The 27,628-nt window shown below is 48.9% G+C and overlaps 1 protein-coding gene and 1 long non-coding RNA gene across 2 annotated transcripts in view; one reads left to right on the top strand and one right to left on the bottom strand.

Annotated features, from left to right (window-relative positions):
* Positions 1 to 27,628, bottom strand: part of XKR6 (XK related 6) — a 306,339-nt gene that overhangs the window by 142,061 nt on the left and 136,650 nt on the right. The gene's annotated exons all lie outside the window — the stretch shown is intronic.
* Positions 18,598 to 19,559, top strand: LOC113269931 (uncharacterized). The gene is made up of 3 exons (XR_003321639.3): positions 18,598 to 18,647; positions 18,961 to 19,076; positions 19,375 to 19,559. It is a non-coding gene; the product is annotated as an uncharacterized LOC113269931 (long non-coding RNA).

Genomic DNA, 27,628 nt, shown 5'->3' with positions numbered 1-27,628 from the left:
TGAGAACAGGAAACAAAACAGCAGGCAGCAGAGAGTCCTTAGCAATCAAACCCACCTCTGCAGGGCAGAACCATCAAGCCTGCACAACACGTCCCATCTGCCCCAGGGGCTTGTGAGGGCCACTGCGAGGGAAACACCCAGCTGATCAAAGCAAAAGGGTATGGCTTATACCTTCTAGGAATGGATGAGAAATAAGAAAGAAAAATAAAAGTCCAGCCACATCCGATGGGCAGATTTTTCTACCATCTCTTTCTATTTACCTTTAAACACCCTTCAAGAACCACCAAGGGGCAAATAGAGTCAACACAAGGCAAGCGCAGAAACACTGTCCTTGTGCCCTTGCAGAGTTGCTGAAAGGACATTTTCCTTCACTATGCCTCAGTTGACCATCACCAAATAGGAACATTGTTGTAACATGTGTTGCCTTCCCAGGGCCCCCTGCCATAACCATCAAGCATCCCAGTAGTTGCTCTGTGACCTTGCGCAAACTGTTCTGTTCCTCCAGCTTTTTACTTGCAGAACACAAATATTTGCAAAGAAATGCCAGAAATAGTTTCACGCCCTACTCCTGGAGCTGGGGCTTCAGCGGCTAGCCCAGGATCCAGTGCCCAGTCCATAAGCTCCATTACATGGGGCTCATTCAGGGCTGGTTCAATGACAGGGGACTAAATAGCACAGAGACACATGCCCCATCCAACCAGGGGGCCGGTGCAGCATCAGCAACCAAGCAAGGATATCATCTCAAGCATATGACCAACTGTTGGCTCATGTGGAGATTATGGTTGACTTCAGCAACAGTGGAGACTACGCCAAAGTCCTGGCTGGAGCAGGTCACTCGGGCCCTCAAGCCATGACCTCCTCATCTGTAAAAATAAGGGGGTGGACCTGGAAGGGTGGCCTTGGAGGTCCCTTCAGCTCGGCCAGTCTACAGTTCTATGAAGAACAAGGAGAAAAAGACAAGCGTGTTGACAGAAACATTTTTTTTTTTTAGATTCCCCACCTGAATCCCAGAGACAGAAAAGTGAGGAGAGGGAGATAAAACAGGTGGGAAGAGATTTTCTCTTTATAAAAAATGCACCCTGATTTTTGGGATCCCCAGCAAGGCAATGGAGGAAGAGGGAGGAAGCTCTCAGGGAAGAAGGAACAGAAGTAGATATTTTTCTTTGAAAGAGAAGAGAGATTTGGTAGAGAGCAACCTCTCCTTCCCACTAGCACATCCACCAAGCACTCACACATGGTAGTGACACCTGTCCCCTGCCTTTCCCCATCCCCGAGGATGGATGACCATGCTCCAAGCTGGCCCCATTCCCCAGCATCTGCTCGGGGACTTAACCCAACACCTATCCCCTCTTTCCTGCACATCAAATGGCTCTCTCTTCTGAGTCACTCCCATCAGCATAAAAGCATTCTATGCCATTTCCTGCCTTCAAACATGAAAACCATCCTTCCAGCTACTACCGTTATTTCTTGGCTTCCCCCTGGAGCAAAGCATCTCAAAGAAACTGTCGGTATTAACTGCCACCACCTGCCATTCTCTCCAAACAAGCTTTTGCTCACACCTCCCACCAAAATCACTCTTGTCAAAAGGCAACATGGACCTTAGTCCTCCCAAGTCCGATGATCAGCTCTCAGTGTCCATCGTCCTTGGCCTTATGGCAATATTTAATTCAGTGGGTCATTTTCTAGCTGTTGAAATCCTTTCTTCCCTAGGTTCCCAGACATCCCCCTTAGGTTTTTTTCTGGCTCACCAGCTACTCCGTCCTCTCTGCTCCTTCCTCCACTTTCTGTCGTCCCCTAAATGTTGGAGAGCTCAGACTTCGCTCAGCATCTTTCCTTATTCTCTCCCTAGGTGGTCTCATCCAGACTGTGGCTTTTATTACTGTCTACACACTGAAGACTCTTAAATCAACATCTCCAAGCCCTATGTCTGCCCCAGTGTCTCAATCCATGAGGGTTGCAATAACAAAATCATCACCTATGTGGCTTGTAAGTAACAGAATTTCTTTATTCCTCACAGTTTTGGAGGCTGGAAGCCAAGACCAGGTGCCAGTATAGCCGGGTTCTGGTGACAGCTCTCTTTTGGGTTGCAGACTGCCACCTTCTCGTGGCATCTTCCCAAGGCGGAGAGCAGACAGAAAGGAGACTCTCTCTTGACTTACAAAGGCACTAATCCCATCATGCGTCCCTCTCCCTCATGACCTCATCTAATGCTCTTTAACTCCCAAAAGCCCCACCCCCCACACCATCCCATTGAGGGGTGGGGTTTGTAGATGGGCATCTTCCAATCCAGTGAGGGGCTGAAGAGAGCAAAAAGGCAAAGGACAGGCAAACCACTCTGTCTGCTTGAGCTTAGGACATCCATCATTTTCTATCCTCTGACAATGGGGCTCTGAGTGGTCAGGACCTTAGACGTGGACCGAATGACACCACCTGCTTTCCTGGGCCTCCAGCCAGCAGAGGGCAGATCATAGGACTCCTGAGCCTCCGGAATTGTGTGAGCCAATCCCTGCTAACGAATCTCTTTCTGCGTGTCTATATGTATCCTATTGGTTCTGTTTTTCTGGAGAACCCTGACACATCCTCCTCTATTGAGAGCCCTCCAATGGCTTGCTATTCTACTTAGCATAAGATCCAAATTTCTTCCCATGGCCTGCCTCTCTATTCCTTACCACTGTTCCCCTCACTCACTCACACTGGCTTCCTTGCTGGTCCTCACACATTGCAAGCAGGTTTCCACTCTGGGTGTTGTTCCCCTGCCTGGAAGGCTTGTCCCCCAGAGCTTCTCAGATCTGACAGGCTTCTTCCATCACTATGCACCCCACTTAAAAGTCACAGCTCAGAAAGCCCTCCCCTGACCACCGAATCTAGAGCATCACCCCTACCCCCCCAGGCACTGGCCCCTTTCCCTAGCTTGTTCTTCTCCAGAGAATGTGTAATCATTAGAAATTAAAATGATTTACTGTATTTGTTTATTGTCTTCCCCATGAGCCCGTAAACTCCACGAAGGTAGAAATCTTGTCCATCTCGCTCACGGCCGACTTCCCAGTGCTCACAATGGAGTCTGGCATGCAGACGGTGTGTGATAAGTATCTCTGAATGAACGAGTGAGGGAATGACCTGGCGTGCCAAGGGCACAGGAGCATGTCTTCCAGTCAACCCCTCTGCCCCGTCCGCTCTGGTTTCCTCTATGTCCTTCTCTCCCTTTCCAGGCAGGATCACCTTGCCCACCCAGGGCTAGCCCTCAGGGACCCTGTGAGCCAGTCACAATTCCTGCCACCAGGATCCCAGCTGCCCCTCTCCCGTCCCCCAATCCCTACCCCCAAGCAGCATCTAATACAAACCCTAGGTTTTGCATCTTGAATCACTGCAGGCTTCCTGATTGCTCTTCAAGAGGCCCTCTGGGTTGTCTGAGGCTGCTGGGCAGGGCTGGAGACATCTCCATCCCTGACACCCTGTAATCTTGACTGGCCACCCATGCCCTGTGGTGCCCTTACGGCCTCCTCCTCAACCAGCTATCAATCCGAGCAAAGTAAGGTAGAGAAAACTAACACACTTATTCCACCTTCTGGTCTTAGGAATGAGCCTCTCTGCAAAGTAGATCCTCCCCACCCACCCACCTACCCCCATTTTCTTGCTTGTTTGCTTTCTAGCACTTACTGCAAAGTTTAACTGTTTGGTGTCTCAGTATTTGTTGTCTGTCCCACAGAAGATCTGGCTAGAAGGTAAACTATTCAGGCAGAGACCTCATCTGTCTTATTCACTCCTGTGCCCCCCAGCATCTGGCCCTTAGCATGTGCCTCATAACCAGCTTTGGAATTAATAAATGGAGAGAAAGGTAGTAAGTCACCTGAGAACACCCTCAGGAAGCTAGAACGTGCTGGTTCTGAGGGACAACAGGGAAGGGAAGGGAAGGGAAGGGAAGGGAAGGGAAGGGAAGGGAAGGGAAGGGAAGGGAAGGGAGAGGACCCCAACTCCCAGAGGGAAGGAGAGAGCATAGAATAAAACATCATGGCCAGAGGAGGACCAGCGCCTGGGCTTCCTGATTCTGGGGCAGTGCTCTTTCTCTCATTTTCTGTTTGACTACCTCAGATTCCTTGTTTCAGCATCTGCATGAGCATGTTTAAGTGTCAAGCACTGTGCAGATGCAGGGGACAGGATGGTGCCTGTGACGACCTTGCCCTCACAGCCCAAGCATCCTGGGGAAGGCAGATGGCACGCGAGGGAGCAAATAAATATTCAAGATCATTTTAGTGTGGGATAACTGGTATAAATGCAAAAACAAAGACATAAACAGGTTGAAATAAGAAAGAGTAAAAGAGACAGAGGAGGGGCCACTTAGACTGGCTGCCAGGGAAAGACCCCTTGGAGGTGGTGGCCTTCGAGCTAAGGTCTGAAGGATGAGAAGTCAAAAAAGAAAGGAAGATGGACGAGAAGACTGGCTGGACCAGAGGGTAAAAGAGCAGAGATTCTCAAAGCCCTGGGATTTGGCTTATACACGTCATAATGAACAGAGAGGCTGATGGAGAGACACGTGTGGCTGTGCATGGTCTCTGAGCCAAAGCGGGAAAAACGGTGTGTCCATGCACGTGAGTCTGTCACAAGGTCACATGATGCTGGAAGGAGATGCCACCAGGAGCATGGGAGCTGACCAGGGGGCTGAAGTGCATGGGCACTTCGGCATCCTCTCAGGGGACTTGCTGAGAAACCACAAGGGTTCTATTTTTTTTTTTAAGATTTATTTATGTATTAAAGGGAGTGAGAGAGCCAGTGAGAGGAGCAAAGGGAGAGAGAGAGAAACCCAAGCTGACTCCATGCTAAACGCAGGGCTCGATCCCACAACTCTGAGGTCAGAACTGAGCGGAAACCAAGAGTTGGATGCTTAGCAGACTTGCGGACCCAGGCACCCCAAAGCACGAGTTCTTACAAGCATTTTTGAGAAATCAGTCCCACCCATGGTGGTGCTAAGGACACAGTGGGATCCTGACACATTAAAATTTGCAAGACTTTAAGGAATAGATTTAGGGAGAGCAAGGTAACAATTATGGGAAAAAGCCAGGATGCAAAATGAAGAAGTGACCTGGGGGGAAATGGGGAGGGGGCTTCCTGGAGGAGACCCACTTTCAGGGCCACTGGAAGGACTGTGGAGCCTCAGAAAGGACGTTATCCACAGGAGCCAGATGTCTCTGTGGAGGTGGGAATGCAGGAGAGGCTCTGCTGGGAGGTGACTAAATGGCAAATTAGAAAGGGGAGCAGAGTAGGGGGAAGAAACAGCCCATGGGTGTCTAGAAAGAGCAGGCTGAAGAATGTGTTTTCTACAACACTGCAGGGGAAACCCAAGACCACTTCAACTGGATTGAAAGCAGCTTTTGAGAGAAATCATCCTGGTGCTTACCGAGCAGGTTGAAAGAAAGGGAGCTAGGGCCGGAGAGAGGAGTGAGGTGGCTGCGTGGTCATCCAGGTGGGGACTGACAAGGCACTTGACAAGGGCCTAGGCTGGGCAAACAAAAAGAAGTGATGGATTTGAGACAATGTTGCAAAAATAACTCTGCAGCCAGTGGGTATGAATACCCCCCAGGAGCCCCCAGGGTAAACACTGCTGCCTGGATTCTCCCATAGCTGAATGGGAGTCCTGTCATGCCTACATTTGGAGGACACTGTCCTACCTGCCCTGTCATTTGCAGTACTCCCTAGAGGCAGGCAGACCTCCCGAGCATACCCATTTTCCAGATGTAGAAACAGAAGCTCAGGTAGTTCCATGTTCAGCCTTCTGTCCACGGGGCCCTGAAATCTTACATCTAGTCCAAGATCAGAAATTGGTTCTAGCCAGATGTCACCTAGTCAATGGCAGGACAGAAAATCCTAGACTTCTTAAAGGAGTGGAAGGAGTAGAGAAGAGAGGCCAGAGGACACAGCAGATGAGAAAGCCAGCAGGTGTGGTGAATGCCCTGGGACCTTGTACCCATCATTGCTCATCCCTTGCCCTGTCTTTCTGCCTGGCTTTCTTCCATCCAGCCTCCTTACCTTGACAGAATTAGCTTTCATAAAACCAAATCACATTTGGCTTTCCCATTCTTTTGTGCCTCTTAACTTTGCATCTGCTGTTCCCTCTAGCTGGAAGTCCAGTCTCCTGGTGAACTTCCTGCATTCTTTCAAGACGTGGCTCACGAGCCTTCCCTGATGCATCAGCTCACTTGTGCTCTTCAAATACCTCCAGAACATGCCCAGCATTGTCAGAGATTCTATTTACCAAGGTTGTTTTCTCGTGGTGGTGGGGGGAGCATGTGACAGCTAACACAGGCGGCACATAGTAGGAACTCAGTACATGGCTGAAATTCATTTCCTGTCTGTCTCCTCCACTATCCGTAGTGACTTGAGGACGAGAACTCTGGCTTTTGGTTTGTTTCTTTGGGTTTTTGCCTTTCAATTGGATAGTACTGTGTTCAGGCCAGAACTGGGGATTTTGAGATGGTCCTGCCCCCCAACGCTGGAGAACACAGTCAGTGCATGAGGCAGGCACTTAAACAGAGATGTTCAGTAGCGGAATGGCACACACTGGAGTCATGACGGGCCAGCATGGGGAGCATGGGGAGCACAGAGCCCAGCTGGAGAGAGTCAGGCAGGTCTCGTTAGGGGAGGGGCCTGAGCTGAGCGGCCGGGATAGCTGAGAACAGTAGCAATGTCCACATACAGGAAAGGTAAGACACCTAAGACAGTGTGGTTTACGCCCCAGTGCCCTCAGCCGGGGAAGCCCTGGGGTGGGAGTATTCTCTGCCCATCTCCAGCTCAAGTTTGCCATTTATGGCCCCCTCTACCCAGCTCCACCCTACTCCACCCATTTGATCATAACAACCCTGGTATCCCATTTTACCAATGCTCAGAGAGTTTATATAACTTGCCCAGGGACACACAGCTCTGCGGTCACAGATTGAATGTTTTGATTTATGCGTGCCTGCCTGCCCTTTCCACTCCATAGCCACCGCAGGACCCAGGGGACTCTCTCTCCTCTCCCGTTCCCTCTCACACACCACCACCTCTTTCCGCTCTGGCTCAGTCCCACTCTCTCCTTTTCCTGCGCCGGCTGAATGAGACAAGGTCACGTCCACACATTCAGTGACACATATTTTGTCCCAAAGCCGGCAAATCAAGAGACAAATGAGTGTGGGACCCAGCGCCCCAGACAAGAGCAGAAGGAGAGACAAGAAGGAGAGAAGGTGGAGGGAGATGGGAGGAGGCCAGGAGGCCAGGAGGCAGAAGGCGGGGTATGATGTCCGCACAGGATCCGGTCACTCAGACAACAATGTCATCTGAATGAAAATGAATAAAATGCTCTTGCCTAGGGAAAAGCACTTGGGAACAACCGTGTTACTGTCACCTCTAGCAGCAACAACGATGAGTGCACACATGTTTGCATGCACATAGTCATAGCTCCTCTGTTGGCAAGCCCTTCCCTGCACATCGTCTCACTTACACCTCCTTCCCAGCACCCAGAGAGTTGCCAGCCAGGCCTTGAGCCACTGAGGCTACCTGCCTAATCTCCGCTGAGAAGTGCCCCTCCCCGAGACTGGCACTTCTGGAAGAGCCCAGATTCTGCATTCTGGCCTGCTGTGGGAACCACTGGCTCACCTCCTTCGAGTTGCCTATCCCGCTAAGCACCAGCACCTTCCCCGCCCCTCAGTCACCCACCTGCGGGGCTCAACTCTTACAGATAAAATTGTCATTCCCCTGGCCGTGGAGAGTCCCCTGCATGGATGCCTGGTCACAGTGCTGAGGGGCTGCTAAGTCAGGGGTGGGGAAGAACTTTGAGTGTACCCAGGAGAGGCATCCACGGGCCTGACGCCCAGCTGGCCTTGCACCTGCCAAGCTGTGCACCTAGGATGGGCTCGGCACGTCATCTTGGACAAATCACTTCCTGCTGCGGGCGTCCTTCTCTTGGTTATGAAAAAAGGGAGGGGGCAAGGATGGGGGGATAAGGCTCATTTTATTTCTATGGTCTCTAAAGCCCTGGCATTAAGGAGCCCTGAGTTCTCCCGCCCTGCACACTTAACTCTCTCCATGAGTCACCACGCCCCAGCCAGCACGGGTGAACCCATCAGTCACCGGCAAAGATCAATCCCTGATCCTCCCCCCTCCCCTCCCCTCGCTAATTAGAAAGAAACTGGCTCTGAGGCGCTGGACCTCTTCCTCATTCCCAGACGGCAGCGTCTACCAGGGAGGACCGCAGCCGGACACACTCTCCCTCCTGGCTCCGAGCTGCTCCCACAAACAGATGAGCTCCAACCAACCAACTGGCCAGTGCAGGAATTTATCAATGGCTCCTTCTCTCCGGAAACAGCTTTCATTGATCAAATCTGTTTCTAGCCCTCTGTTCCTGAGAACCCCCACGGGGATCAAGATTCACTTGCCTTGTGGATAAAAATAAAAACATTCTCCCCACCCCAGTCCACAAAACTTCACTTTTCCCCTTTTCCTTCCTTCCAACAAATTCACCTCACCGCAGGGAAGAGGAAGCAACCCCCACTCCACCAAAGCGGGGAAGCGAGGGGGAGCTATTCTCTGGATCTTTCCACTCTCTAGAATTCAGTGATTTAAAAGTGCGTGTGCCCCAGCTCTTCAAACATGTGCGCATGTGGGCGAGCCCCTGCAGGAACACAGGGAATGGGAGGAACGGCTGGGGCGCTGTGCTACAAAGGTGGAATCGTAGTGGAGGTCTTTTCTTCTTTAAACTCTCTCTGATGTTGCAATAATACTGTTTCATGAGAAATAAAATAGGGTAGGAATAGTGGATGGGGAATCAAAGTCCGTTCCAAGAACAGACTATCATGGTTGCTAGCAACGCTATCTTATAAATCAATATCTTTTAATGAAGTTAGCAGCTTAAGGGAACGGAACTGCCTTCCTCCTCCAAAAGGAGGAAGGCTCTATAAAAGGAGGCATATCCCCCTCCCTACAGTAGACATGGCCTTCCCCATTGATCCAAGGCAAGCCACACCTGGGCAGTGGGTGCAGAGCAGGATCAGAGAAGGAAGACAGCTCAAGGTGATTCAATCCTAACTACTAACTACTACTAACTCTCCATTTGGCCTGAGTGTAAAGCCTAACTCACAGGCTGTGTGCCCTGGACAAAAATGCCATTCATGTACAGGTGTTCGAGTTGTACACTTCCCAAGATGCACTATCCTGGGAAGAGGTGTTATTTACATTGTAAACATATACCAACTTACATTGAAAACATATACCAATTTAGCCTAGAGTGTGTAGGCAGGCACAGAGGTTCTAGGCCTTCTGGCTGAGTCCTACAGCAGCACAGAAAAGAGCCCTCCTGCATAAAACCACCTGCCACATTCATTAGTACGTGCCTGTCATGGCACCTTATCCCAACTATGCTCTGGTAGGGACCTGCATTCACTTCTCTTTCCCATCTACCCCTTAGGAAGCCCAGTTCCTGCCCCCACCGAAAAAACAATATGGAATAGTTGCCTCACCCTGGTCGTGGGTGGGAAGCTGGCAAGGAAGTGAGGGGTGGATAGGGTACGTTCCTGCTGGCCTGTGTGCAGGTCCAGAGTGTGGGGTCTGCTGGGGTTCCTGCCCAGCGGGACCTGAAAGCTCCCCAGGCTGAATCCCCTCATAGAGGGGTACAGGCGGTACTAACTTACTCAAGGAGTTACTCAAGGAAAGGTGCCTTCTCCTTCCTTTCTTTCTTTTTTCCTTCCTTCCTTCCTTCCTTCCTTCCTTCCTTCCTTCCTTCCTTCCTTCCTTCCTTTCTTTTTGAATAAACATTGTATATATTTAAGGCATAAGGGCCCCCTTTCTAAATCATGCGAAGGCCCTCTCGGCTAGCTGAGGTCTGGCTTGGGGGTAGGACCTGCATTCTCCTCTATAAAAGGGGAGTGCCAAAGCGCAGCTTGAGGGGGTTGTAAAGGCAGATGGCCACACCCAGGGGTTTTGTTGGGACAGTTGAGGGAGGAGGGCTCACAGGCCCAGGAGAGCTGCAGGCCTTTCCTAGTCCCAGCAGGAAGGGAGGCTCTGGTTTTGTCCCCTCCACCGCAAAGCTCAGCTCCACTGGGGGGGATGTGGCCCATTGCCCCCAAATTCCATATCCCAGGACAGCTCTGTCTGACGAACAGCACCACTCATACTCAGCCCTAGTCAAAGTCTACTTCCCCCAACTTGGCCCTGAAAGGCAACAGCACAGTGAGGGTAACTTGGATTCACCTAGAACTTTCTAAAGTGACCTGCACGGACTTACAGTGACCTTCCCAGGAGCAGTCAGCACAGAAGGCCCAGGGATTCCGTTGTACAGAGAGGAAAGCAAAGGCGAGGGCCGGAGAGGGCCTCTCCCTGGCCTCAGCCCGGGCTTGGGGACCACGGATCACAGTTCTGGTCCCCCAGCTCCTGGCGGAAACCTTACTTCCTTCACGTCCCCCCTTCAGACACTGTGCTCCAGCCAGCCCAGGCTACAAACAGCACCAACACAACAAACTTCTTTGAAATCCCCCGCCCTCTTCCTCGGTTTATTTCTCTCTAGCCTTAGTCACGCTCCAAACAGGTTAATCTTCACTCTCTCCCCAGCTGCCCCTGCTGGAGATCCCGCAAGAGGACACCTGGGGAGTTCCCGAGGCTCTGACACTGCAGCCCACCCCCACCTGGCCTCCAAGCCACCGCCCGCACTGCGCTCCTGCCCCATGGACTTCTGCTCCGCGGCTCAGTCACAAAACTTCCGCGGAGGTGAGTCCTCTCCACTTGCTCTCCTCAAACCGGGTTAAGGCAACACAGCCTGATTACTATTCCCAGGAGACCGCAGCCTGCTTTTTATTTACGCCTTTACCGAGAGGTTCTCTATTGACACTGTTGTAATTTACATTTCCCACAAGCTCCCGGTCCCCGTCCCTTCCATTCCCCTTGTTGCTTAACTGCGGAGCTGCTCAGAAGCTCTGGAGGCTCTTCGGAGAATGCTGAGTAAATAACCCCCATGTTCAAGGGAAAATGGCTAAAGAGCAGGTAGAAGTTCCTTTACAAATAACTGGGCTCTTGACACTTGGTTCAGAGCCGTAGCGCCACCCCAAAGGCAGCTGCAAGAGCAGCACCCTCCTAAGAGCCCCTCCCCCTGCCCCACGCCAGCTTTCCCGTGTGTCGCGGCGCTGGCCACTGAGTTCACAGAAACAGCCGCATCGATGCAACAAGTCAAACCTCTGTTGGTTTGAGACTTGAAGATGACTCATATGCTCTGTGACTCATTACCTTTTTTTCATGGAAAGGGGAGACATCAACCCCTTCCTCCTGTGGCAGCAGCCCCCCTGTGTGTCTGCCTTCCCGCTGCTCTCACCTTCCCAGGCTCCAGGCAGGTGATGGGCTGGCACGATGGAGCTTTCTAGGTCGCCCATCATGCCTCTTGACTCAGAAGCCCTGGCCTCGCCTCTCCCTGGCCAGGCTGGCTCATGCCTTGCAGAGGAACCCATGGGTGAGGGGGATCCACCCACTTTGGTGCCCACCAGCTCAGGCCTCCTCCTAGGCTGCCTGATGCCCACTCTCCTACTCTCTCTTTTTCCTGCCAGAGTCTTCCTGCTGCCCACACCCACACCCCTTCAATCCTGGAACAAAGAGCAGCCAGCCTACCTTCTGGGAGTACAGCTCAGGTCGCACCACTGCTCAGAAACCTTTCTTGGTGCCCTGGTCCCAACCTCCTCAAAAAAACATGTTTCTGCTACTCTCCCCCACTTCCTACAAGCTGTTTTCCACGGAAAGTAAACAGTAGACAATGATAATGTGAACTATCCTATAGGGCAGCCCCCAGTACTCTACCCCCTGCTGCATTTGTCTTCATCCCACGGTCACTGTCTAACTCACTGTATACTTTCCTGACTTCTCATATTCTCCATCTCCCTCCAGTGTAGGCTCTCACACGACAATGTAAGTTCTACAAGGGATTTGTGTGTGTGTTGTTCTGTGCTGTGAAACCCACGGGGCCTGGCACACCATAGGGGCTCAAATACCACGTGTTGAATGAACAGACGAGTGAGAGGACAGTGAGAAGTGACATGTGTCCCAGGTTCTCCCTTTACATGCACCATCTTGGTTCATCTTTGTGAGAGCACCAACAGGTAGGTGCTTTTAGTCTCCTTATTTTACACCAGCAAGAAAACTCCCTGAATTCCCAAGACCACAGAGTCTGGATGGAGTGGAACAGGAGCACATTCCAGTTCCATTAGGCTCGACACTCCCCATGCTCCCCGTGCATGGTGGGGTGAGGCAGGACGCAGGCCTGACTGACCCCAACGCCCCAGCTCTTAGATGTCACTCTCTGCTCCTGAGCCTCGCACCCCCTGTGCTGCCTCCCAAGCCTCGTCCCCCAGCTAATCCTCAGGCCTAACCTTGTCTGTCTACACCACTCTCATGTCTACTTCACTTCCTCCATGAAGCTGTTCCTAATCCCTACTGTTGGACCTTCGCTCTTTAATCACTTAAAAAACGGTCTTTTATGATAAGCACATCTATTTTCTACAACTAAATGGTGAGTTTTTGGAGGCACGATGCCTGGATCTGAATCACAGCCCAGAGCACATGCAGCATCTTACAAATAATGAACGTGCAATAAACACTTGTTAAATGAATGAAGGGAAAGAAAATAGCTTTAAAATTGTTTTCTCTGGACTGATTGAAGCACAATGGAAGCAGTGCCTAATAGGTTTTGAAGACAGAAACACATATAGATGAATGGATAAAATATATAGAAAATTTTTCATAAATATACCTAATAGTTTTTCAAGTTTTCATTTATTCAAATTTACTCCATTGTTGAAATGTTACTAACTAAGCTCTTAAAAATACTTCTACTATTGTTTGTAAATACTGCCATGCATGATACTGTCCCCCTCATTATTTTAACTCTAACATTCCTTTTCAACGTCAAGGTATTTCTCTCAAGCTTAATCCAGGTATTTCTCTTTTTTTTTTTAAGATTTTATTTATTTATGTGACAGAGAGACAGCCAGCGAGAGAGGGAACATAGCAGGGGAGTGGGAGAGGAAGAAGCAGGCTCCCAGCAGAGGAGCCCGAGGTGGGACTGGATCCCGGAACGCCGGGATCACGCCCTGAGCTGAAGGCAGACGCTTAACGACTGCGCTACCCAGGCGCCCCAATCCAGGTATTTCTCTTAATACACCATATAGATAATGTTATCTATGTAGTATATATAATAGATATTGGTATGTAATGTACTTCTATAATGCACTAATGCATAGTGTATTAATAGAGAATTTGAGTCTCCAACAGACCGGAGACACCTGCCATTGGAAAGAGAGTTTGTTACTCACAGATCCCAATAGAAGGGGATAAGCCAGGCATTGGAGGGCTACTTGGGGAAGCACTGGGTCGGTCAGGAAGCAGAAAGAGACGGGGGAGCTGTGAGCAAGAGTTTTAATTGTGGTTTCTGCAGCAAAGAACAGCAAGGCAGGATAAGCAGGCTTAGGATTGGCTAGTCTGAATAATTTGGGTGGGTTCTAGGGCATAGGAATTGTCCCTAGTTGTCCAGTACCTGGCCAGTACCTGGATGATTAGCACAGGTGGATAGCGGCATGGACTTTCAGAAGCCAATGAAGGAGGTGATTATATCCAAAAAGTACACTAGCAGGTAAGTTGTTTGCTACCTCTAGAAATTGCCTAGCTCTGGGAAGGGCAGTCCCTCCAAGGTCAACAAGGCACCAGATGTCCAAGCATGCGAATACAGACAATAAATGACATGGTTAATACAGCCCAGCTGAGGGAAGACACACTCTCTGGCTCAACGAGCTGGTTCTTTAGACCTGGGCCTGCAGACTTCTTGTCACATCAGGCCTGGGGCTCATTCCAGAACCTCCATTTCAGAGCAAGACGGTGCTACAACCCACATACCGGCCTGCAACCCTCAGACAACCTCTGGGAAGAAACAGAGGCTCAGGGAGGTGGACAGACTGACCCTGCATCACCCTGTGGATGGCAAGGCTGGGCTCCAACACAAGACTAGTGCTCCTAGAGATGGCAAACTGGACGGTGTGGACGGTGTAGTCTAGGGTCCCTTTGTGGAATCTCAGACTGTCAGGTGGGAGGACCCTGGAAATGCATCTGGCCCAAGTCCCTTGTTTTTCAGAAGAGGAAAGGACTGAGAATGATTCACAGGATCAGATTGAAGTCTAAATCCCCTATTAACTCATGCTATGCTCTTCCCACCCCCACCCCCTGAGTTATTCAATAGAAAATTATTATTTTATTAGCACCAGTACACTCATCATCTTCTTGTTCTTCATCATCATCTCCCTGGTTTTCATTCGAATGGAAGACCTCGCTCCTCTGTCCCCTGAGCAATAAGGAAGTACTGACAGGCCCAAACCCAGCTGGAGATGGGATTTTTTAAAACTCAGGTCGGGCAACCAAGGTCCTCAGGGGTTCAACTGGCCTTAAGCTCTGATTAAAGCCTGCATCTGAGTGAACAGAGCTTCAGGGCTCCAGAGAAGGAAAGAAGTGAGCTCAAAGGCATGTGGAAACCCAGCCCTCCTGAGCAGAGGCCACAGAAGCTCCTGGGGCTGGGCTAAGGCTAGACTGGATTGGAGGAGAAAGGGGGGGAAGACAGGGATGTGCGGCAGGGATGCCCAGATTCAGATTTTTACCCACTTAAGGCTCAGAACTGTTCTCCAAGCAGACCATGAACTTCCAGACTTCGCCCTTGTACTGGCTGCTCCCTCTACCCTTCCCACACCTCCTCACCTGGGAAGCCCTTCACCAGCCCTCAGATCCAGTTAAACCGATCCCCTCCTCAGGGAAACCCTTCCTATCCCCATTCCCTCCGGAGGACAGCTCATTGTGTCCCACAGTGTTCAGTTCATCCATCCCAGATGGACTTCAGCAGAAGACACGGCAAGGGGTTATTGACAACAGCCATTGCTAGCAACCACAATGTTCTTAATCAGCACAAGTTTCCTGCCAGGCCAGTGTGAGTATCCCCATTATACAGATGAGGAAAGTGAGGCCCAGAGAGCTGAACTAACCTACCCAGAGCCCTTCATCCAGAAAGTGAGGCAGAGTCTGGACCCTACCAGTTTTGCATGAACTCCATGCCTACGGTCTAGCCTGGTGGCCAAACTGCCTCGTTTTCTGACTACACTGTGAGATCTTGGAAGGCAGGGACTCTGGCTAATTATGTTTAGCAAATCCTCAGAGCTCAAATCTTTTTGATGGATGAACACACAAACATATGAATGGATGCATGGATTGTGGTTGTTCCTTCTATTCTCGTGACTGGTAAGAAGATTCAGTGGAATGATATATTAGGGTGACAGCTGACCTGCTGTACCAAAGACACCCCTAAAGGCAACGGCTCAAACGGAATATGATTTGGTTTCTCTTGCATGCGACAGTCCAGCTGTGTAGACAGCTCTGTTCCGAATGTAAAATGGTGTGGCCTCTTTGGAAAACAGTCTGGCAACTTCTCAAAAAGTTAAGCCTTGGGGCACCTCTCTGGCTTAGTCGTTAAGCGTCTGCCTTAGGCTCAGGTTATGATCCTGGGCATCCTGGGATCGAGCTGCCTATCAAGCTCCGTATCGGGCTCCCGGCTTGGTGGGGAGTCTGCTTCTCCATCTCTAGCCTGTTTCTCCCTCTCCAGCTCCCCCGTGCTTGTGTTCTCTCTCTCACTATCTATCTCTGTCAAATAAATAAATAAAATCTTATTAAAAAAAAATTTAAGCCTTGAGCTTCATGTGAACCAGCAGCTTGCTCCTAGTTCTGTATCCAAGAGAACTGAAAACACATATCCACACAAAAACTTGAACATGAATGTTCGAGGCAGCATTTGTCATAATAGCCAGAAAATGGAAATAACCCAGCTGATGAATTGATAAACAAAAAATAGTATATACATGTAATGAAGTATTACTCAGCCATAAAAAGAATGAATGCCACACCATGGAGATATAGCTTGAAAACATTATGCTCCGTGAAAGAGGCCAGACATATACCAGATGTATAACCCTTGGCAATATTTAACGCTCTGTGTCTCAATTTCTCCATCTTTAAGTAGGTATAATAATATGTCATAAAGTTTTAAAGTAATTAAATGAAATGATGTGCATATAGACCTTAAATCAGGGCCTGGCACTATACGAATGCTAGCTATTATTATTAATACCTGCAAGAAATAATAACCGAAGGAGAGGTGATTATTGTTGCATCATTTACTGTTTGGGGCAAACATTCTTATCTTGCCCACCCCCCCTCCACCCCAGTCCATCCTTTTCTCCTTTCTCGGCACACAGCTGCCCAGTTAGACCACGTTTTCCAGCCCCTGTCGGGCATGATGTGGCCACGTGGCCAAGTCTCCCCATGGAACAGGAGTAGCAGTGACACGTGCAACTGTCACAAATGGGAAGAACCCGTGGGCTCCCCGCTTCTGCCCACAGACTGGGGAAGGCAGCACACAGACAGCACCCTTGGAGACCACTGGTTGAGAAGGGCAAAACTGACCCACTAGCCTGTGTCCCGTTAAGATGACTTCTTTTTTTAATTTATTTTTTAAATTAAAAAAGGAAAGTGTCCAATTTAGTGGTTTTTAACGTATTCACAACGTTGTGCAGCCATCACCACCATCTAATTTAAGAACATTTTTATCACCCCAAAAGGAACCCCGTATCCATTAGCAGTCACTCCCCATGTCTCCCCTCCCGCTCCTGACGACCACTAATCTGCTTTCTATCTCTATGGATTTACCCGTTCTGGACATTTCATATAAACAGAATCATGGAATATATGGTCTTTTACATCTGGCATCTTTCACGGAGCATGATGTCTTCATGCTCTATCTCCATGTGTAGCATGTGTCCGTCCTTCATTAATGCCTTTGCCCTCCTCGATGCTACTGGACACCTCCAGCTGGGGCTTCCACTGGGTGGGTCTAAGGCACTGGCACTTAAGCAGGAGTTTATCAAAATCCTTCAACAAATGACAACTTATGGTGTTCTTGAGCGTTGGTGGGTATCAGAACCATTTATGGAGCCTGTTGAAACAACGAAGACCCATCCTTCTGCGGGCTCAGAATCTCGGGGCAGGGGCAAGGAGGGGACGTGTCACAAAGTTCCCACAAGCGGTCAAACATGGACCAGAGTCTGAGAACATTGACAAAGCCAACGATCAGTCCAAGTTCGCCCACATGCGCAGAGCACACTGTGGTTGGGCTCCTTCGGCTACATTACCTCGCTGGATCCTTCTCATACTCCTGCAAGGCCATTTTACATTCGGTGAAGCAGGGGCCCAGACAGGGCGCTGGATTCCCAACTCGTACCTTCTCCCTGGATGTCCACAGCTCTGGCCCATCTGTGAAACTTTTCAGGGAGAGACACCAGGCACTCACCACCCCAGGAATCAGCCTCATCCAACGATCATGAAGACAGATCACCCTCACCAACAGTGTGATTATTCACCTCCTTTCTGCCATCTCCTCAGACCATGGAACCTCAAACCTTAACCAGGAGTCACCTGGGGAGACTGCGTCTCACGTTCCAGAGCTCATCCCTGAAGGTTCTGAGGCAATGGGTCTGGGACATGGCCTGGGAATTTGTATTTTATTGGGCACTCCAGGGTCAGCCTAGTTTGGGAATTACCTTGTGGGTGTTCTAGTTCAGCCTTCTCATTTTATGAAGCTGGCAACACAAACCCAGAAAGGGCCCTGCCTCACCCTGTGCATTAAACCTTTAATAACAGCTCCCTACTGCTCTGAGGCAGACCTCCAGTGACTTCCATCAGAACTAATTCCTCCTCTTAAGGATCTTGTTTCGAATATTCAGAAAGCTCTCTAACCTCCATCTGGAACAGTTCTTCCCTATCCTTCTCCCACTTTGCCTAATTGCTGCTCACTCTGTCAGCCTCACAGCACCTCCTCCAAGCAGCCTTCCTTGATCCATTAAATGGTCCAAGGGTTAGTGTTCTCTGGCCTCCCACAGCGTCAGTACTCCACGCTGAACCACAATGACCTATTGACTTGCTCTTCTCCCTTCATTGTCGTGAAGGCTGGGATCCCCTGGGTCCTTGCACACTTGCACATTACAGATCTTTGTGGAAGGAAGGAAGGAAGGAAGGAAGGAAGGAAGGAAGGAAGGAAGGAAAGAAGGAAGGGCGAATGAAATAAACAGAACGAGCCCCCCAGGGCCCCGTGGCTCATGCTTCCCTTTCTCCAGCCTCCAGATTGCAGGAGGAAGTGGGACGGTGTCCCTGGGTCCTCGGGCACTGGGAGGCGCCACCCGCCCTCCGCGTCCGCGTCGCAGCCGAGAGGGAGGGACCGGCGGGCGGGCAGCTGCGGAGCCATCTGCTGCGCAGGCGGCGGCACCCGCCCCAGTGTTTGTTTACAAACCAGGCTCTGCGTGCGAGAGAAACACCGCTCCGCTTCCAGGAGCGCCGCGGCCGCTGCCAGCCCGGGAGGAGGGGCTCCGCGGCGGGGGACGGGGATGAGGACCGCGGAGGGCGCGCGGCCAGCGCGTCTCGATCCGCCCCGCCGCCCCCCACCCGCCCCCGCCCCCGCCACCTCCACTGCCGCCCGCACTCCAACCGCACCAGCGGAGGCCCGCGTTCCAGTTGGGCTCCCCCTCTAAAGACCAGCGGTACCTACGACTCCATCTGGAACACAGGCCCTGGTAACAAGTGTCTATGTTATTAGGGAGCGTTAAGGATTACATGAGGTAACGCACACAGTGGCACTCAACACTCAGAAGCTATTGTAGCATCACGGTGGGTGACAGGATGGGTCTGAAGCATTTTAGGAAATGTCTCTCTAGTCCAATTTTTCACCCAACTCCAGAAACCCCTTTCAGACAGTCCCAGGTACAGACTATAAGGCCTGGATCAAAATTCGATTCAGGAAAAGAAAAATTCATTTTGAAAACGAAAAACATTCTGATGTGAGTGCATTTCTGGCCTTACCATTTTTCCTGCCATTCCACCCTGCAGCCACAAAGCCCCAAGGCAGGCTCTGGGAGAGTAGCCGGTGAAGACCAAGCTGAATAAACTCCTGCAAATGTCACTCCTGAGTGCAGATCTCAAGGGAACTGGCTGCCATCGCAAAGGTGAAGGACCAGCACCCAGGCTCCCAAGAGTGGGCGGTGATGGAGGGACAGCAACTGGAGGAGAGAGGCCGAGCTGGCAGCCTACAGACCTCGCCTCCACGGCACTTGTGTCTAGATCTCCTGCTTCTTCTGCAGGAGGAAGCCCGTGGAGCCTTGATGGTGCCAAAACTAGGCATGAGATGGGGCTGTTCCCCAAACACTCTCCAAGGGATGGTAGTGGAAAGCGCTTGTCCTAGACTTATTAGTGCCCAGGGGCTTGTTTCTATATGATTATTGGTTTGTTTGGGTTTTTTCCTAGATCCAAGGATGGAAGAGGTTACAAAGTGATGACAAAGAATCTGTCACAGGGGTGCCTGGGTGGCTCAGGTGGTTAAGCAACTGCCTTCAGCTCAGGTCATGATCCTGGAGTCATAGGATCAAGCCATCATTGGGCTCCCTGCTCAGCGGGAGTCTGCTTCTCCCTCTAACCCTCCCCCATCTCATGTGCTCTCTCTCTCTCAAATAAATAAATAAAATCTTAAAAAAAAAAAAAAGAATCGGTCACAGTTTCTGCCCACAAAGGAACTCATATTCTAGGAAATGGAGACAAAAAGAGCAGGAATTACACTTACCTACTATGTGCCAAGTACTAAGTTTGATGTTTCTCCGGCAGTCTATTCTAGAAATACTTTTTGCACCATGAATTGGTGCTGAGGATGGATCAGAGAACAAGTCTTTTGGTCCAGGAGAAACAATTAAAAATATAGGCAATCACTGAATAACACAGGCCTTAGGGTCCCCAATCCCCCACACAGTCAAAAGTCCACCTGTAACTTTTGACTCACCAGAAATGTAACTAATAATAACCTACTATTGACTGAAAGCCTTACTGATAATATACATCATCAATTCACACATTTTTATATGTTATATGTATTATAAACTGTATTCTTACAATAAATTAAGCTAAGGAAAATAAAATATTATTAAGAAAACCATAAAGAAGAGTATTATAAACTGTATTCTTACAATAAATTAAGCTAAGGAAAATAAAATATTATTAAGAAAACCATAAAGAAGAGAGAATACACTTATAATACTGTACTGTATTTATTGAAAAATCCACGAATAAGTGGACCCACGCAGTTCAAACCCATGTTGTTCAAGGATCAACTGTAATCTCAATGACAATCCATGAACCATAAGGGAAATACCTCTTTCAATCTTGACACCAAACGTATTTGCAGCCCTGAATGGTAAATATGATTATCTGCATTTTACAGATACAGAAACAATGTCTCAAAGAGAAGAAACAACTGGACCAAGATCTCTGAGCCAAGGTTTGGAGGCAGGACCAACACCAGTGTTCTGACTGCAAATGGCGGCCTACGGGGAGGGGACTGGAAATGGCCCACCTCCCAGTTCCCAACTAAAACAGTGGGGCTATAGCACCATGTTCAAGCCGTGGATGGTGAAGACTCTTTGCTGAGGCTAAAGCAGACTAGGACTATACTTGGAGAGCCCTGTTTTTAGAGTTCTGAGCCAGTAAAAATTTGAACAGACACTTTGACTCAGAGCCACCATCTGACCATTCCCTTTGGCAGAGGCATGGGCCCATCGGGCACCCAAGTCTGGGTAGGTGAAAAGAAGCCTTCTCCCATCCTCCCTCAATGCAAGTCCACTTATGCATTCACTCATTCAATACACAGTGAAAAACTGTCCTGCCTGGAGAACTCCAGACCCCAATCAGGGAGAAGGAAACACACACCCCACGCAAGGTTAGAGCTGGAAGGGCCCTGTCCAGGGTGCTGTGGGAGCACAGAGGAGGGAGGATTAAAATCCAGGAGCAGGTAGCAGAGGGCAGGTTTAGTCCCTTCAACTTTCTTGGTGCATAGATAGAGGAGGAGGAGGGATCCTGGGCAGAAGAAGAGAGAAGGCAGAGGAGAGCTGCTGGCTGGGGGAACAAGGACTTTACTTGAGGCCATTAAAATGAGTCTGAGTTGGTGTGCATGGGTCAGGCAAGGACACAGCCAGGATTAGATGCTGCTGCTCTTAGCTCCCCGGCCCGCATCCCTTGGCCGCGCTCCCCCTTCCGAAGAGCAAGCAGGAATTGTAACGGGGTGAAACCAGGACAGCAGCAGGCTAACACATGCAGAGGAAAGCAATCCGAAAAGCCAGAATTTCGCAGGACAGACAGGCCGGGATAACCAGGATGCTGAGAGAAAACAGCCCCGGCAGTGGACAGCAAGTTAGATGCAGTCTGGAAGGGGGACAGGGCAGGAGGAGAAGGGGCTGACACCTGGACCATCCTGCAGTCTCAGTGACTCACACCCCGGCTCACCTGGGCAGGATCTTCCAGCTGGAAAGGCACACTGCCCAGGGTGTACGAGGCGCTTGCTGCGGGCTGGGGTACAGGCGATCGGGAGAAATACTCATGTACCCAGGAAATCTGGGGAGTCAAGGCCAAAGCGTGGGGAGAAGCTTCAGGGCTTCTCAGGAGACCCAGGGGGTAAACATGTGATCTACAAGCCAGATGTTTATGGGCAGAATCAGATCTCTAGCGAGGCTCATGCCCAGATTTGTATGTTCCTTCAGTTAGCCCCACCCTCCCTCAATCCCCCAGCCAGAACTTATAAACCAAATGTTCAGGTACCAAGCCCTCTGGTTTTGTGAGGTCAAGAGTCACTTTGTCATCGATGCCTCTCCTCTAGGAGCCTGGTACAGCATCAGACCCAAACAAAATGGGTCTGCCTTTAGGCAGAGAGTTTCTATTTAAAGCAGTTTTGCTAAATCCTTCAAAATCACAAAGAATTTCACAGTAATAAACAGAATTACCCTCTAATGAGATCTGGTCTTAAAGTTTGAGTTCCATTGATTTTATGAAACAAACTTTCTTTTAAAAATACTGTGACATCAACAACTATGTATTTACCTAAAGGGTTCCTTCTTCCCTCCTGAACACACAGTCACACTGCATTCCCCAGCCTCCTTGCAGTCAGTGTGATGACCAAGTTCTAGCCAATGGGAGGTGAGCACAAGTAAGCATCCCTTCCTGGCCTGGCCCTTAAAATCCTCTCACGGGTAACTGTCCATCGTCTTTCCCCATGCACTGGCTAGAGATGGAAGATGGAGTAGCCTAGATTCTAGAATCACCTGGAAGGCTGCCCATGAATGACCCCACCATATTCCTATATGGACAGGAGATAATTTAAAACCTGGTAAGCCATCAACATTCTGGCATTTATCTATCACAATGATCCAACATTAGCCTAAGTAAAGAAGCACTCACTATGTGCATAGCACATGGCAAGCCAGGCCGGGGTGGGTATGTACAGGTAAGAGTAAGTTAGAATATGCAAGGAAGGACTCAATGCTGGGAACATCCACAGAGACACTTGGCTCAGTGCGGATTTTTGGAACATTCCCCGCACCCCGCCCATCCCCAGCTGCAACTTGGACCTGGCCATGAACACCCACTAATCACTTCTCCTCAACTCTCTCCGTTAGTGACCATTCTGCCAGATATTTGGACCTAACTGAGCCTCCCCTCCCCTTTTTTTTCAATTAGAGAGTGAGTGAATGCATCTCTTTGTCTTCAAACTTTTTCCTTGAGCTAATAATTTTCCTTAAAATCTTCTGAACTTGCCTTTGGGTCTGACAAAAAGCTTACTGAATGCCTTGCTGTAACCTTCTATCTCACTCAACCTTCTGAAGTTGCCTTTTATAGCAACGCACATCAACCCTTCCATTTATACTGTGTTTTTGGCTCTGTCCCTTTCACGCATCACTTCTCCACAGTGCCTCTTCAAGTCCTCCTGTCTCATTCTCCCCTCTACCCTGCTGCTGTTTCTTTTCCAAGAAATGATTTCCCTCACCTTCTGCACATTTCCTCCCTTCCCAGCACCCCGATCACAACCCCACTTATTCTCCAAGACACATTCCCTCCTTTCAACAAGGAAAGAGAGGTTAAAGCTTCCCTTTTGGTTCTTGTTCATTTCTGCCTTAGTTAAGTGGAGCCATGTGGATAACAAATTAGAAATTAGTTGGTCATTACCATTCTTATTTGCTTGCCTCCTGTGTAGTAGCCCATTGTCTTCTGATCTCCCCTGATCTAATTTCTCATAATGATAAGAGGGGGTGATAAAAGCCCCACCATTTTTCAAGAAAAGAAGCGTCAACAATTAGTAAAGGAAATAAATTGCTGAGTCAAAAGTATATTACAAGAATTGTCATGATTTGTTCTCAAGTTTTACCTCCTTAAACATTCCGTTTTTTGCCATTGTAAGAAATACACATCGACTTTTATCAAATCTCTTTATACATTTCAAATACTTGCAGACTCCATCCTTTCATTCCTATTTTTCCTCCAGGTATTTAGACTCCTAGCACTACCAAAAAGAACTGTAATAGCAATAGCAATGAAAGCCACAAAAATACTAAAATAACTTATGAAAGACTGTGAACCAATTAAGGAAGGGGCAAGATCTATGTATCTGTGTATCCAAGACTAAGTATACTTACTGTCATTGAGCATAAAATTGAGCCCTAAACTTCAATACAAGCAGAGTTAATGACAAAGCAGGAAAAGAATGTTACAAAGATCCCAATGGTTAATATTAGAAAGCATACTGTACATGACTGGCTTCTTCGTTACTCTTGTAATAAAGTCATGGAAATACTTCTAAAATATGTCTTTACTTTTCTTGCCTATTTGCTAAAAGGATATGACATAGCATAACATAAAAAATCACTATCATAAAAATAAAGACAAGAGACTTGCTAAATGGGGATATGTGTGTGGAAGCAGAAATAATTATAATTTTCTTTTAAAAGCTAGACTCAAGGAAATGAACACAATTGAGTACAGAACTTAGCTCTGAGCTTCTCAGCACCCACTGCAAAGACGGAAACATGGGAATATTACTGAATTTTCCCTAACTGTAGTAGCAGAGATGATGGCCTCCTAACCATGAATGATGAAAGGAGGTTGTTCCATGGGTCTTGTCATTTCCCTTAATCTTTAGAAAGAACTTTCCAAGGATTTTTATCACATAATCCTCAAATTCCTGGAATACTCCACTGTCCAATGGCTTCATCATATTACCAGGTCTCTGCCCCCAATGTGACTTTCCCTTACCCTTTGATTCAGTCATCTGGGTACCATGACCTTCATATGCACCCATACCAGCCATACCAATTGTAGTCTTGTCTACATATTTTTTCTTTAGTCACATTTTTATATAATAAATTTTGTGTCATCCTAGGAAGTCACAGCTTTGGCATGCTGGTTGCAGGATGTTTTCCATCATACGCATTAAATAAATGCCTGTAAAGACGATGCCATTTTGAGACTCTGTTAGTGCAGTTCTGATGTTACCGGCTGTCCTTCCCAAACAGTTCATAAGGGAACCTGATCAGAGAGTGTTTTTCTCCAGCTTCCAGTTGACCCTGCCCATTTTAGTCTCAGACCATCACAGCTGACACACAACCTCCCTTGCTCTCTACATCTAGCAGGCTTGTGAACGACCTCCTCCTTCCTCACGTTCCACCTGAATTCCATCTTCCCCTCCAAGGCTAGTTCAAGTCCCACCTTCTCCATGGAGTCTTTCCTGATATCAGACTTGAAACTGGACTTTCCTCCACTGACCTCCCAGAGCACTCATCTGACTCCTAACGTGTTATTGCACAGCAGATGTCCTTTAATGTATAGTAAGTTCTTGTATATATTCCCTAGCAACTAAGCACATAGTAGGTGCCCAATAAACATGGCAACATGTCAGGCTGAGCTCTGAATTTGGAACCAGGAGACCTGGGTTTTTGGGTAAGTGGCTCTTCAAGTTTCAGTTAACCCAGCTATAAAATGGTGAAGAAGTGGGTAGAGCAGGAATCTCACATTCTCTGAGGTCTCTGCCATCTTGCCCCCATGTTAAACTCCTGCTTTCTTTGGTACCCCACTGCCTTCTGTGTAGATTCCCCTTTGTGCATCCTGACTTTGGCTTTTTCTGCTGTAAAGATGCCTTGCAATTTCTCTCCAGGGTGTCCTACCAGTGGATTCTTCAGCAGTCAGTAGCCATTCTTGTCTACAAAACAACTCCCTCTGCTCCTCACCTTCTGCTCATGACAGACACATCCCAGCATCTTGGACAGCCTTCTGTCCCTGATCCCTGTCCTTAAGCTGGCCTTAGTAACTATCTGTTCTACACGGCCTATTTTCAGCCTCCTTTTTCCTCTGCTTAGTACCTTTGTTTCCCACCTTTTCTTTCCTCGGAAATGCAGGACATTTTTGTCCTGTATAAACAAAGACTCTTCTTGTTTTTGCAGAGAATCCACAGAGTATTGGACTGTGCAATGATAGAAGCATTCTGTTCTAGTCACAGTTCTACTACTGACTGACTCTGTAACGTTGGGAACACAGCTTAAACTTTCTAAGCCTTGGTTTCCACTTCTATCTAGTAGGGATGACAGTCTGGGCTGTCTCACAGTCACCAGCTGAGACCATGGTGTTCAAAGTGCGGCCATCAGCACCTCCTCTTTCTGTTCCTTGCTACTCCCTGGGCCCAGCTCAAGTCAGCCCCCTGTCCCATCATCTCCTCTACCAGCTAATGAGGCCACTTCTGTGAAGAGCTTTTCTTCAGAAGCATGGGCACAGCACTTTAGAGTTTACACATCATTGTCTCATATATTACCCTTTGATCCTCACACGCGCAAAAATTGAGGTACAATTGTTAATCAGTCTTTAAAATGGTGAAAATCCAGGGTTGCCTACGTGGCTCAGTCGGATGGGCCTCTGACTCTTGATTTTGGCTTGGGTCGTAATCTCGAGCCCCATGTTGGGCTCTGCGCTGGGCATGGAGCTTGCTTGGTATTCTCTCTCCCTCTACCTCTGCCCCTTCTCTCTCTCTCCCTCTCTCTCTCTCTCTAAGGAAAAAAGTGATCCAGATACAGGCTATAAGATGGATGGGCCTTGAGGACATGAAGTGATATAAGCCAGTCACAAAAAGACAAATGCTGCATGCTTCCACTTACATGAGGCGTCTAAAGTAGTCAAACTCATAGAGACAGAAAGTGGAATCGTAGTTACTGGTGGCAGGGGCAGGGGCGGGGGGAGAAAGGAATAGGGAACGGTCATTTAATAGGTACAGCATTCTGTTTTGCAGGATGAAAACGCTTCTGGAGATGTTGCACAGCTATGTGACTATATGAAACACTACTGAATGTACACTTAAAAATGCTTGAGATGGTAAATTTCATGTCCTGTGTATTTTACTACAATTTAATTTTTTTTAAAGATATCCAACTCTTAAAATTTTTAAAACAAAGTATTATAATCATTGTGGCCATTTTCCAGAGGAGGAAGCTAGGGCTCGGCAAGGCTCAACTAGGACATGCATCCAGGTCTTCAGATCCTGACCTCGCCTTCCCCATTCCCAAAGCACTGGCGGAAAGCATGAGAGGCACCCCTCAGCCACAGCTATCAGCACACAGCAGCCCCTCGGAGCCCAGGGAAGGAACCCCACATGGAATTAAATTGTTCTCCTCTAGGCCCCATTGAGCCTGCTTCTTGTCTAAGCCTGGTCACTCTGTTCTGCCATTGCCTCTTACCTGTAGGCCCCTTCCCCTTTGACCCTCTGCTCCCAGAGGCAGAAGCCAAGAGTTCCCGCATCTTACCTCCTGCTGTTTGGAGCTCTGTATCAGTGGAGCAGGATAGGGCTGCACAGGTGCATGTGAAAGTCGCAAAGAAAGGACAAGACTCCAGGCCAGGATGAATGCAGGGACAGAGCTGCATGGTGCTGCCTCTTCTAGTGGAAGAGACAGCTCATGTGAGCCATGGATGGCTAGGGTGCTGACGGAGGCTGGAGGGGACAGGAGAAGCAGCTGTCTGTGTGGGAAGGATGATGCAGGCACCCAAGTCGTTTGGCTGGGGAGTACATGGCTCTGACTCTCCTAGCAGAGGCAAGGGCCAGAGCCTGAAATGGTTGTCTGAAATTCTGGAATAAACTTGCCATGTGATTCGAACTTGCATCCTTCACTGGATTCCCTCAAGCTCTGCTGGACACACGGACCAGCCACTGTGGTGACCTGGGCAGAACTCCCCGACCAGGGTGATGTTGACTAAGTCATTTCCTCTCTGAGTGTCCCCTTCTAAAATCCAAAGAGTTGAGCTGAATGATCCCTGAGGTCCCTTTTAGTATGAACATTACATGATTATAAACATTTCCAATGTCCCATGTAGTGAAGGATTATTCATCTTAGATATGAACCAAGCAACAAGAGATGATTCTTTAAAGGTAAAGTTTCCCAAGGTGAGAAAACCACCCTCCCCTGGGCTGCCTTGCCCCCTGGCCTGTACTTATTGGGGTAGAGACGGCCTGTAGTTTGCCAACATTCAGTTTCCTCTTATTCCTGGACCCCAATCCCCAACTTTCCTTGTAGGCAGATGTGGCCACATGGCTAGATCTAGAGAATACGAGTCGAAGTGGTATACATCATTTCCAAGACAAGACTTAAGTGGATGTGCCTGTCCATATGCCACCTGGATGCAGGTGACAATGATGGCAGAGATGGAGCAAGCT

Source organism: Ursus arctos, unplaced genomic scaffold (genome assembly GCF_023065955.2).
Source record: "Ursus arctos isolate Adak ecotype North America unplaced genomic scaffold, UrsArc2.0 scaffold_11, whole genome shotgun sequence".
NCBI classification, from domain to species: Eukaryota; Metazoa; Chordata; class Mammalia; order Carnivora; family Ursidae; genus Ursus; species Ursus arctos.
Note: the sequence above shows the minus strand (reverse complement) of the source record. Positions and strands in the feature narration are given on the sequence as shown.